Source organism: Lactuca serriola, chromosome 4, assembly GCF_051521515.1.
Source record: "Lactuca serriola cultivar US96UC23 chromosome 4, Lser_US96UC23_V15, whole genome shotgun sequence".
NCBI lineage: Eukaryota > Viridiplantae > Streptophyta > Magnoliopsida > Asterales > Asteraceae > Lactuca > Lactuca serriola.
In genome coordinates, this window is record NC_136411.1 from 355,661,700 (window position 1) to 355,675,694 (window position 13,995).

Consider the following 13,995-nt stretch of genomic DNA (forward strand, 5'->3'; position numbering starts at 1 on the left):
GCATCCATGGACCATCCTATGGGTTTTAGCCCAACTTGATTATCCATGGAGCATTAGCCCACTATACAAGTATGGATGATTTACACTATCAACCCATATATTTAATTAGTCTTCTTTTGATCACTTAATTAATCCTAGATTAATTCTTGATCAATACTAATTAAATAATCTTATTATTCTTATTATTAATATACTAGAACTTATAATATATTAATAACCATAAGTGTCTTATTTCTCTCATTCAAGTGCATGATGGTATGCAACCCAAATGGACCATGCCGGGTCGGGTCAAGTCTTACCAAATATAGTTATGGACTTAGACATTAATCCAACAGTCTCCCACTTGGATAAGTCTAAAACTATTATTGCGTATGACTTTAGGAACCAACCGGCAATCGTAGCTCTCAAAAGCTTCTGTCGAACTCTGACCTTGTAGATGAACTCTGACCTTTGTCAGTGACTTGTCCATTAGATAAGGGATCATATATTCCTCCATTCTAGATATCATATGGACTGAGACATGGATTATAATCATTCTCTCTGTCCATTTGTTTTTTCCCGATTTCCGATTTATGACAACTGACTAATTGAACAAATCAAATCAGTCCTGGCCCGGCCGAGCACTTCCATTTGTGATCATCAAATCATCGAGGGGCCCACAGATATCGCTTTTATCCCGAAGGTAAAAGGAACGGATAAACTTCGACTCATATGGCTTGTTCTACTACTTGTTGAATCATACACAAAGGCACGTTTTATAGCACCGAGTTACCAAATGCGTTTTCGTGCTATCAATGTACTATCAACTCATAGTAACAACTCATATCTCTAGGTTTGAAGAATATAAGATATTATCGTCTCATGATCACTCGTGATAAAATCCATGAAGTGATTCCAATGAGCGCGGGTTGAATCCAATACTCAGAACTTATGAGCACTCATGATTGTTGTAGCCTTGTCCAACACCTTAGACCTCTACAACCCATCATGACAGTCTTAATTCATATCTACTTCCAACATATGACCGACTGTGGATAGTTTGAATAACTTAGTCATTCCGAAAGAATAACCCAGTTTATTCGGGAAGTCAAAACATGCAAAGTGAAACACAATAATAATTGAATCCAATATGGTATCAACTCTTTGAACATAAATAAACACCTTTTATTTATCACCATATGATTACACATTATTCATTGTATACTGTTTCAGCTATCAACTTTATTCTTGAATTTAAAACAATAGTTGTCCCATGCTCCAAGCATGTACACTATGTTTTTTTCAAAACACTAGTCATGCCACACACTAAGTATGCATACTATGTTTGTCTATGATCTTTACTTTGTGAACTAGATCCATTGAACATAACTTCAATGATTCTCTTTTCACACTCCCAAATCCTTACTGCAAATGCAAGAATTCCAAATTCATGCCATTTACTGGAATCTGTCAGATTCTAAACTTATGTGCATTGATCCTCTTGTAATGATTATGTACAAAGTCATAAAGACTTGACAACAAACATTACAGATCATTCCAAAGGAGATCAACTCCTTGGAACCATCCTTCTTGCATTGAGTTTCCTTAATCTTACACAGAGTGAAAATTCTAACTTCGAAACATTTCCAGATTCCATTTTGACTATCACTTCTGAACAAGAGTTGCCTCCTTACAGATTATGTCAATATGGTCCTTCCAGAATTATCACTATACTTCCAACTGTCCTTGAGCAACCAATCTTTGGTAAACCTTAGATTGTCCTCGACAATTGTTTAATCCTTTTAGTCATATCCAGTTCTAAACCTTTTCCCTTCTTAATGCCCCAGGCATTTGGAAAATTTTAGAACGGATGATTATAGCACATGTAATCGATCCTATATCCGAAGCATATGGGACACGATTCATGATGTCTTACATAAAGACTAAACCAGTCTTTTGCTATAATATTTCCATTTCAATTTGCCAAGTTCTCATAATTCAGATTATGAAAAGGGATGCCGTAATCATAATCGAATTTTAGAACGCAAATAATGGACCCATATACAGAATTTCCTTATGTTGAGCCATTCCAACATGAAATTCATATATATCCTTGACTAAATGATTAAAACCTCAGATCTAAACCTTATAGATTTGATATGAAGTATAATTTCCTCTCCCTTAATTATAGCAAAACAACTTTTTCCCAATTAAAATTTTTGTTTTCTATAATTAACATTGCTAACTTGCAATACTTATCATAATTATCATGCTCCCACTAACATGATGATTATTAGCATAACACTTATGCTCCCACTAGCTTTGACATGTACTCAGAAATCAACTGACTTTCTTACCAAAGTTCAGATTTCTGATACTAGATTGTTTTGATAAGTCTTTATCAAAATCATACACCTTCCCTTAGATAGCACACTTGTGTATCTAAACAATTATGAAGAGGGATGCCGTAATCATAATGTTTAGACCTTTTTGCCACTTCTCACAAGTCCAGGTTAGTGTGCCGGTTAACCACACACGCTCCACTAACGACTTTGAGAATGCAAATATCACAATTGCTATCTAGATAAAATCTACTTAGTGAAAGTGTTTCCTCACCATCATTTTCATGAATCGGAGAGAAACCTTATGACAAATCCAAAACCATATGGATTGAACTCAATCTTAACTTCTTGCCACCTGGCAGCTCAAGGGCCTGCCATTGCTTCCAAGTTGTTATGCAACAAACTGAGAACTCTAAGAACTCATATGCAAAGCCAACTTTAACTGGAATGGGCACAGATATGTCAACACGATAGGTTATAAACCTCAAGTCGTGTGCTAGCGAAGAACTTCAGGTTTTATTCTTGATTATTTCTTGAGACTTTCAAGACCTTTAAGACTCCCACTGTCCTCTTGACATATAAGACTCCCTTGTCAAACATCCAAGAGATAGTGCGGATTCTAATCAAGAAAAACACTTTACCCAATTGGCCTAAGTTGGTCTTTGTTTTTATCCAAAACATCACAACTTACCAATTTCAAATGTACAAGAGTAGAAAAACTTTTACTCTTACATTTGACAAGTGTTTTAACCTTCTTTTGAGACATGTCACTCAAATTACAATCTTGGAGTATGACTCTAAGACTTGTATTGGAACGAAGTATGACTCATCTTCTTGATTTAACCACTTCAACAATTCAAGATCCCTCTTCTTAGTCATAAGAATGCACTAAGATTTCCTTAGAGAACTAATTGTGCTATGGTTTCTTAATCATTAAGATGATCACAAAAACTGATACTAAAGTACTCTCCCATCTTTTCAGATTTGAGAAACTTTTATCCTTCTGCCTAAATTGATTCTTCTTATTCGCTCTGCCTTACATTGGAACCTTTTCCAATGTCTCAGAGTTACACTTAAGCTTGTAAGTATAATCATATTTACTGAACTTAAGTAAATCATGACGAATAGTCTTATCAAACTTTTTGTGGTGGACTTGACCAGTGCACAAGAATGTGTACTCGATCCCTTAGTCCTTTACTTGATTCACACATCCATGTGAACAAGTAATTAGTCTTAATTTTCCAAAACTTGAAAGTTCTCATTCATCATGCTATACAACTTGCATGATTCCAAGTTCCGGTCCAATTGAACCTTGGATGATGAGAATCTTTCCTTATTTGGTAAATTTAGACATTACCACAAATGAAAGAATCAATTTCATATTTCCACTCTTGCTCTTAACGGAATTATATAAGCAACAATTTTTCCTCAAATGCCATCGTAAGGATATTTTAAAATAAATAAAATCAAAAAATTCTCTTTTATTTTAAAACTTTGCGGAAAAAACTTATCCTTACAATCCATATGAGAACTTGTTGTTATCTATTCCTAGGCAATATCTCATAACTCCTAAGAAGTAGCTCAAGAATCCGATTTTTCAAACTATGCGATAGAAATCCATCTATGCGATCAGATTCAGCATATCCTTCCTTTAAGTTTCTTCACTTTCCTTTGATTCTTAAACCATCACCATGCGACCCGGTCACATCATGTATCAAGAATCTCAGAATAGAAACTTAACAGAGTTAGATAGTGGATTTTACCTGAAGTAGAGTCAAACTTATTGACTTTAACATCCTTAGGTAAATTTGGCAGCTTCGCAACCAATGCCCTTTCTTTGGCAATACAAACATATGGACCCTTTGATAATGGTACACAGGACTATCACAGACTTAGCTTTTCTCTTTACCATTTGGTCAACCGAGTTGACTATAGCCGATCCCTTTCCATTGGGTAGAGAATGCTTTACTGGATATCCAATGTCATCATTGTCAATGTCCATAAGGTTTTAGGAAGTTGATCTTAACAAATAGATAAGATCATTAAGGGTCTTGTCATAGTCTTTTTCATAGGTGTTCCAAAAGAACTCACTATGTGACTTAGAAAGTAGTTGAACCACCAACTTTCTCAAGACTTTGACACCCAACTCTCCCGGCTTGTCAATATGTGACTACATCTCCAAGATGTGACCACACCTAGACCTTGCCTTGCCTAATAGGGCCTGAGTGACCTTAAACTTTTCAAGAACTTGTGGGTTAGGGAGAATAATTTGAAGAGGTGAAGAAGTATGATATCCATGGGACATCATCTTCATTAGGAAACCTTGTTTCAAGAGATTTGGGAAGATCATAGGTGTCTAAACCAGACATCTTTTGGGAGATATTCAAGATAGTTGATTTAAAGTCCTTAATATGACACCCAATATGAAATATTAAGGCTAGGACCCAACAAACTATTTTATAACTTAGAAGAGGTATGCCGTAATCCAAGCTATAAAATATTTGAAGGTAGGTGAATGACGATTCACCAATTTCCACCAAGATAAACGAAATGTATTATTAGGTTTTAATTGGTTTTGAAACTCCTAGATCTTTGAGATTCATTGAACTTTTCAAAGGCATGTTTCAATCTCGAGTGTGCCCTTCAGGTTTTGTGACTGGGATGCCGAGGATCACAAAACAAGGTGTGAAGTAACCATGCAAATCACTTGGTACCCTTAATAAATTACCCCTCAATCGATGTGCCGGTTAACCACACACGCTCCATCGATACTATGATAAATATTAAGTCACCCTTTACCTACCTTGTTAACTCCAAGTTAGTGTGCCGGTTAACCACACACGCTCCACTAACGACTTAGACAAAGTGTAAAGTGTAATTTCATGGATTAGCACCTTATTCACATTTTTCCTAAGTAACTAAGATTGGGTATTATTAAGAGTTTAGTTACTTAGTATTATCATTAATACTTTTAATGAAGGGAGAATTCTAGTCCTGTCAAACCCGTTCGGCTAACGACCCTCCACCAGTCAAGCAAGCGGTGGGTGAGAGTGGACACCCATTAAGTTGCCATTTTATAGGCAACAACCTTATACCCACCTTATAGACCGGCTTCGTGAATGAGGCGTACTAGCGGTAAGACTGACTTTACTCTTATACATATATATATTATTAACTTATAATATTATAAAGTATAAGGGTTGAATTTTAACTTTTAAAATTCTAAGGGCTAACTTGGAATTAAAGTATTCATAAGTGAAAACTTTACAAATTCCAAAACTTGAGGGCAAGTTTTGAAACTATTCAAAACTAATTAATTCCATAACTTATGTGTTTAAAGTAGTTTTAATCCAAAAACTCTTCAAGTTCCATAACTTGAGGACAAGTTATGGAAGACTTTAAACTAATAAAAGAATTAACTTTTCTTTATTTTATAACTTATGGAATTAATTAAGGTTACACTTTTTTTTTTTATTTTATTAAATGAAGAGACTCTTGGTCCTCCATAACTTGAGGACAAGTTATGGAGTCATAAAGCCATTTAATTAGAACTAGACTCTTCATTTTTGTAACCTTTGCCAACTTTTATGAGTTTTAAGATTCATAAATGTGACTTATAAGTTACATAAACACATTTTATGAACTTCTTTTAGATTAATTTGGATTAAAACCAACTATCACATAATTTTATTCATTAATCTAAATTCACTCATAAAATAAGGTAACACAAAAAACTTTTGGTGATCCATAACTTATTCTTAAGTTATGGAATCCTTTAAAACATTAACACCAAATTTTTTGTAACTCCATAACACTTTGAATCAATTTTTTTTAAAAACCTTTTCATATCCATAACTTATGGAGGTTTCAAAAAAATAAAACTCTTTAGATCAAACTTTTAAAACTAATAAAATAATCATATTATTTTATCTTTTATTAAATTTGACCTAATTCAACTCATAAAGCAAATTATTCAAATTTTACAAATAATTAGTTTTTTCACAAGAACAAGTAATTATCTTAAAATTTGACAAACTTCATGTTTTTTTTTCATTTTTTTTTTCAACTTTGAAAATAAAATATTTGCATCAATATAACAGAAAACAACCCGTGGCTCTGATACCACTGTTGGGTTTTGAGCATTCTAACACTTCCTAAGTGTACATGCAACCCTAAATACCTTGGATCTATGTTTTCTCTATTATACATGCAAATAAGAACTTCCAAGGTATTATCCTAATCTAGCATACAAAACAATAATGTAACAAGATAGAATACATACCTCTTGATGTAGAAAGTCTTCATGAAGCTTGAGTGCTTAGTGCCCCAAGTGTGACACCTCAAATGGAATCACAATCATCAAAACACTTAGAATGACTTGAGAGAATTCTACACTCACCAAAATCGGCTAGCCCTTTCTTCACACACACTAGTGGCCAATTTTTCCTCAATAATAAGATGCTTATATAGTTACACAATTAGGGTAAACTCTTAATTGTCATGGCTTTCCATTTCCTTGGATCCATGGGTACAAATACACCATGGAGCATCCATGGACCATCCTATGGGTTTTAGCCCAACTTGATTATCCATGGAGCATTAGCCCACTATACAAGTATGGATGATTTACACTATCAACCCATATATTTAATTAGTCTTCTTTTGATCACTTAATTAATCCTAGATTAATTCTTGATCAATACTAATTAAATAATCTTATTATTCTTATTATTAATATACTAGAACTTATAATATATTAATAACCATAAGTGTCTTATTTCTCTCATTCAAGTGCATGATGGTATGCAACCCAAATGGACCATGCCGGGTCGGGTCAAGTCTTACCAAATATAGTTATGGACTTAGACATTAATCCAACAAATCTGTCCCTAGGAGTCCAGATCTATGTATTGGAAGCAATGGAATGGTCTGTGATCGTCTGAATAAAGATGTCACGTGTGGACTCGGCGAGTTGGAAGAACAAATCGGCGATTTTGTTGAAGATTGCCTTGGACTCGGCGAGTCTGTTCTTGGACTCGACGAGTCTGGTCGTGGAACCATAACCTTTTCTCGTTAATCCGTGAATCGGTGAGTCGAGGGACGACTCAGTGAGTTGAGCAGGATAGGTCTCAAAGATTGTTTAACTCGATGAGTCTTGGGGCGACTCGGCGAGTTGAGTCGTGATATGGGAGTTTTGAGTATGGGAACTCGACGAGTCAACGGATTGACTCAGCGAGTAGGGTCATCCAGGAAGGTTGACTTTAACTGAGGACTTGGACTTTGACCATGGGTTGACCAGTTCACTTCTAGGAGTATTTTGGTAACTATTGGTATTTATTGGTATTTATTGGTTATTTGGTAATGTTCAGGGGTGGAGTTCGTGTTGGTGGTCGGAGTAGCGTGATCTCATTCTTCAGTCGGCAGTTGCAGGTGAGTTATCCTCACTATACTGACAGGGTCTACGGCACCAAGGCCGGCCCTTTATCGGATGGAAATCTGGGTATTGTTGTTATGTTATTGCTTAGCTATGTTTGCATCCTAGTACTTAGGATGGTATACGTTAGGGACCTGGTTAAGGGTGGTATCATGATAGTTAGGATGGTAGATGTGTGACCGGAAGGTCTTATGTGCTATGAAGAGTATGAGATATATGTTGTTAGATGTTATGAGAGTTGTATGTGTTATGTAACGATATAAGCGGTATGTTATGGACCGGAAGGTCATCATGTCATATGTGGTTATATGATATGTATGTGCTATGTATGTCATGTATGATAAGGACCAGAAGGTTAAGATGATATTTATGTATGTGCTATGTATGCTATGTATGGTAAGGTCTGGAAGGGCAATAGAGTATGGACCGGAAGGTCAACAGAGTTATGGGATGGAAATCCCCTGAGACATATGGATCGGAAGATCCTATGGAGTTATGGTCTGGAAGGGCGTATGTGCTGTTTTGGCATGGAAGGGCGTACGTGCTGTTATGGCTTGGAAGGGAGTATACGTTGTATGTAGTATTTTGGGGGTAACTCACTAAGCTTTTGGGCTTACAGTTTCAGTGTATTGTTTTAGGTACTTCAAGAGATCGTGGCAAGGCGAAGGCGTGATTGTACCGCTCCTCGGTTTTATGTTGATGTTTTTGGGATACTCTGCTAATAAATGAATTGAAAAACCTTTTTGTAATAACTTAATGAATATGGTTGTTTTTGAAAAGTCTAAATTGGTTGTAAATTTTTACGGTGTTACAACATACCTACATCCTGGTTGTGTTTTACTAGAAATATCTTGGGTACGTGTCATTGTGTATGTTAGTGTAACAACTTTAAGGCGAAAAAGATAGGTTACGAAAATCTTTTCTACCTCTACAAATAGTAGGAGCATGCAGTCATCTATTATCTCAAATTGAGAAGAGAAAGGTAGCTCAAGGACTATTGTGAATACATCCTTTTGGGAAGAAATTTTCTTAAGAAGAATTTCATTGAGGCTTCTTACACAACGAGCCAATGAGGCATTAGACAACTTGTTGCAACACGCTTCTAGAGACTCTTAACTATTTATGATGTGACATCCCTAAATTTACAGCCATTTTCAAATTTTCATTTATGGTTATTTTAAAACAAATTATTTCTTTATATTGTGGAAATCGTCCCAAAAATATTATTTCAAAGTGAGATAATATTAACACTAAACATTTCTGAAGAAACGTTCGACATTGATATCTTTTCAAAACTTTGGATTTCATAACTGATACAAAACATAAGCATAAACAGATCTTACATTTATTTACACTAATGATCTATATCTCCTTTAATCACATAGAGTAATGTATATTCATATCGATACCTATGATACAAACAAACTAAGTGGGTCAGGTGGGAAACCTAATGAATACACAGGGTTTTCAACCCATAATAAAATAGTTACTTATTAAAAAACGAACCCATTTTCCCATCCCCATAATCTTCTTTATTCTTAAGGATCTACCCTAAGGACCTGTTATGTTGACATTACTAGTTCACGGATTCCTATAAAATACTAGTCATGACCTTGTTTTCTATCTTCGTTCCTATGGGTTTTACCTAAGGAACAGACATGGAGTCCATCGTTGTCTGTTTTTATCCGATAGGTACTAAGTCCATAGATGCCAGTTTTATCTAATAGGCACAAAGTCCAAAGCTTACAGTCTTTATCTAATAGGCACTAAGTCCATAGTTGCCAGTGTTTATGCATGTAATCCATCGCTACCAGTGTTCAACGGTACGGTTATGAATAGTCTGGTGGTTGTCAACTTTACTTTGCTAGGTGATTATATCATTGGTACACTGGTACCATTTATACATTATTGGCACACTAGTACCCTTTCTATAGCCGTGGCATTCTATCATTTCCTATATCTTTAATTATACTATGGCATCTGTTACTATCCTTCGTTACCAATGTATTATATATATATATATATATATATATATATATATATATATATATATATATATATATATGGTATAAATCATATAACTTATCTTTATAACATTCCATCTAACACATATCGTCTTTACACATAAGCACATATAGCAATTTATCAATTAGATACTTCATGTCTATGTGTAAGATGAACATAACTATGTACTCACTTTTTAAAGTGGATGATTGGAAAGTTAGGCAGTGCTTCGCTTTAGCACTTGGCTTTTCACTTGATATAGCCGAGGTTCAATTATTTCTAACATTAATTAATAGTCGACATGCCTCAATAATCCTAATGTCTACTGATCTATTGTTGATAAGAGACAACCAGGTAGGATCATATCGTAGGTAGGGTCCATTTCGTATATAGAGTATACTGTTTGAAAATCCCATTTGAAACACCTCACTACATACACCCTAGAAATCATCCCCATAAGTAGATCAATCAGTATAACAACTTGCAATCACTAATAAATCTTAATTATAGGTTCATGACACTGACTATGAATATGATTAAAAGTTACACTTAAATAAAATAAGCATAATTTAACTTACAGAGTAATCTAGTGAAAATCGGGAAATTACATTGACATAATCTCGATCTGGAACTTTTATTCTCTGGCTATGTGACACCGTAGGGCCTCGCTAAAGTTATCATAAACTAGGAAGTAAAGTGAGTAAAGAATAGAAATGATCTCCAGAGTATACGGAGGAAGGATGTGAGAAAAATGATTTGAAATCGAAAGTTTTAATAGGTTGATTCAAGGTGCGTATCGCACACTATCGCCCACATGTTGCGAATCTGCTCAGCCAAGGTGATGTGTCACTCGATGGGTGGTGCCATGTGTTCGCAATCTCGTGGGTTGTCGATGCGCGCCGCGCATCTTCTCAGTGCAAGCGACTACATGAAGTTTTATAAAATATTAGAAAGATCATAACTTCTTCACATGAGCTCCGTTTTCGACAGGTGTTATATCCATGCGTAGCTATCGACGAGATCTATAACTTTCATTTTGACTATGATAGCTAATTTATTTTTAAAGTTATATTTTTAACAGGCTTATATTTTTAAAGATCATTAAAAAAATCATAACTCTCTCATCCAATATATGTTCTTGACTGTATTTATATTGTCGGGTTTCTATTGACTAGATCTTCGATTATTGTTTAGATTCTTTCAGCTAAAAATCAACCGATCTAAGATTCGAATTCTAAGTTGTACACTGCTACATTGAATCTTAGAAAAATTATAACTTCCTCTAATGAAGTCAGTGTTAGACGTTCTATATATGCCCGCTCCCGATTTAACGACTACTATGAATTTCGCTTAAATCACTTAGGATAAAACGTAATTTATCAAAAAATTACTTTGGACGATATGCAGAGTCATGTCAGTTTAATCTAGAAACTTTGAAGAAGCATATCATCTTCATACAAAGTTGTATTTTAATGTTCTTTATATGTGTGGAATCGTTGTCACACATACTATAAGTTGGTTAAGATTATTCATCCCAAATAATCTCATATTTAAAATTCATTATTCTATAATAACTTATTTGCCTAGCCCAAATTTTCGGGTGTTACAATTTTCTCACCCTTATGATGATTACATCCTGGAATCATCAACAAAACAGGGTTTGTATAATGGCTCTACACGTTTCCTTTCCATCATATGTGTTATTCTATAACCCTTATGTCATTTAAGTTTCTAACTCATATACTTTTTGGACTGTTGACGGTGTTGCATGTACTCTTTCTTCTAAATTTAATCTCTATTGGACGTTCCTGCTTCTTCTAGGATAGGCTTTACTTAAATTTAGATCCTTACTTCAACTATCATAATAGACTGATAGATCATGTTCTAATAACCTTTTACTACATGATACAATAGATAGACTCAGTTTTCTTTGAATTAGACTCTAGCCTGAAAGATACATTCCTTCATGTTTTCATTTGATATAATCATGTTTATCATGTAGCACTTCTAGCTATAGGCTACTTAATTTCTGAGATGATCACGATACTTCTAGTGATCACTTTGATTTATCAATTCCTTCGATCTTTTAACTAAAGTCACACGTTGCGCCGACATTACTTCATGGAATAGTCGGACTCGATTCGACATGACCACTATGGTCGGAGTATTTATCTTTGTAGTCATTACCGAAACAAAGGTAATGATGGAAATGAACCAAAATAGCTCAACTACTAGTGTCTTAGTAAGTTTATGACTTTTTATGATCCAAGTGTTAGTCATATGCTTCCACTAGTATAGGCATCTACTACTTTTGACACCTACTCATACTCGTCCCAATTATTGTCTTGCATTCCACTAAGTTATAACAAAAAGGGAAATTGCACAGAACGCATACAAAGTAATATAGGAAATTGCATTATTTTTTAAAGCAGTTACAAGATCTATATGTGTCATACATATATCATATCATGCTACATAACTTAATACTAATAATCTATCTCATTCTCTCAAGTACTCCATACAATCAACTCCAAATTCTCGCCCTCTTGATTCCTCATCAGGTCCCATAAAATATTCCTTTTCCTTTGCTTTTTGCGGTGTATTCGGTCTTGTCGCTTCGTTTTTCTTTGGGAAATCTTTCGACATATGCCCCGTGTCTCCACATCCATAGCATACCTTGTCATTAAACGTACAATCCTTGGAATAGTGATTGGTCCTCCGACACTTATAACAAGTCACTTCTCCATCGCATTTTTTGAAGTGCTCCTTCTTGCACTTCTCACAACACTTGGCTTCATTGCCACGCCGGACTTCTTGTTACCCGGGTTAGACTTCCTGAATCTTCCTTTCTTACCAGATCTTTTAGATACCTCAAGCTTCCTCTTCTCTCCTTTCTTAGCATTTTCCAAACCCTTTTCCTTTATCTGGGTCTCCATATTTCCAGCTGCATAGATGGTTGCTTTAAAAGTAGTTGCTAGCTTTACTGTTGGCCTATAGTCCGTTAGTAGTCCACTAGCAAACTTATTCACTTTCGAAATATCGGTAGGAACTAGGTAAGGAACCAACTTCATTTTTTCAATAAAGGTTGTAGCGTACTCATTAACAGTCATCCTTCCCTTCTTCAGGATCTAGAATTGTTAAGAATACTTCCGATATGACGAATGTGGAATATCAAGAACAAACAAAAATCAATCACCATAATATGCAAATAATCTGATAAAGGTTTTGTGTATATTGATTATGATATGAACGCACAAAGAAAACCCTAATCGGGAAAAAGCCTTTTGTCAAAAGCTAACCTACTGATTAGTTATAGGGAACATAAAATATATACCAAAAATATAAAACCAATGCCTTAGAAGAGCTCGATGAAGAACTTCTACTATAAAGGCAAAGTATGGAATCACAAAACGATTAACCCTAAAAAGGCTTCCCTTAATAACCAAAAATGCCAAATTAGTGTCAATATCTCAAATACTCAACAATCTCCCCCTAGATGATGAAACTGATGAAGATCACGATTTTCGATCTTCTTGGCATTTCTCCCCCTAAATTGTGAGACTCATCAGCATATAAGGTCTTCAAAGCGAGATAAACAAATAACATCTTCCAAATATGAACTCCCCCTTGAGTAATCATCACTCACCCTTGAATCTTCAACAAATACCATGGAGAGAATCCAGAAAGTAAAGAAGATTCACCAACAATCTTCGCTAGCTCATATAGTAAGTCGTAAAACCTGCTTTGTCATAAGGAGCATGCTTGCCAAAATTGATCTTCAAAACCCGTCAGATTTGATGAAATAAATCCTTTTAGAATATTCGCAATTCTCAAAAATTAAAACCGGGAAAATAACAAAAGTTAATTTTGTATTTTTCGATATTTAAATATTAGACAAAAAGAATAGAATAAGAGGGAATTTATTTAGAAGGGATTAAAAAGAATAAAACCAAAGAAAAGGATAAGTGAATATATTTTTGTAAGAAGGGATAAAAATTGTAAAACCCATAAAATTTGAAAAGAATTTTGGATATGGGGTTAAATCTGTGAAGTTCTTAAAGTCAGGGGGCAAAAGTTGAAAATATAACCCATCTTCTTCATTGTAACGTTGAAATAAATAACATCTTCCAAGGGAGGTTGAAAGTGTAAAGTTTGTAAACATTTGGGGAGTGGAATTGAAACTTTACGCATCGTCTTCATTGAGTCCGATGAACACGCGTTTTGACTTAAAAAAGT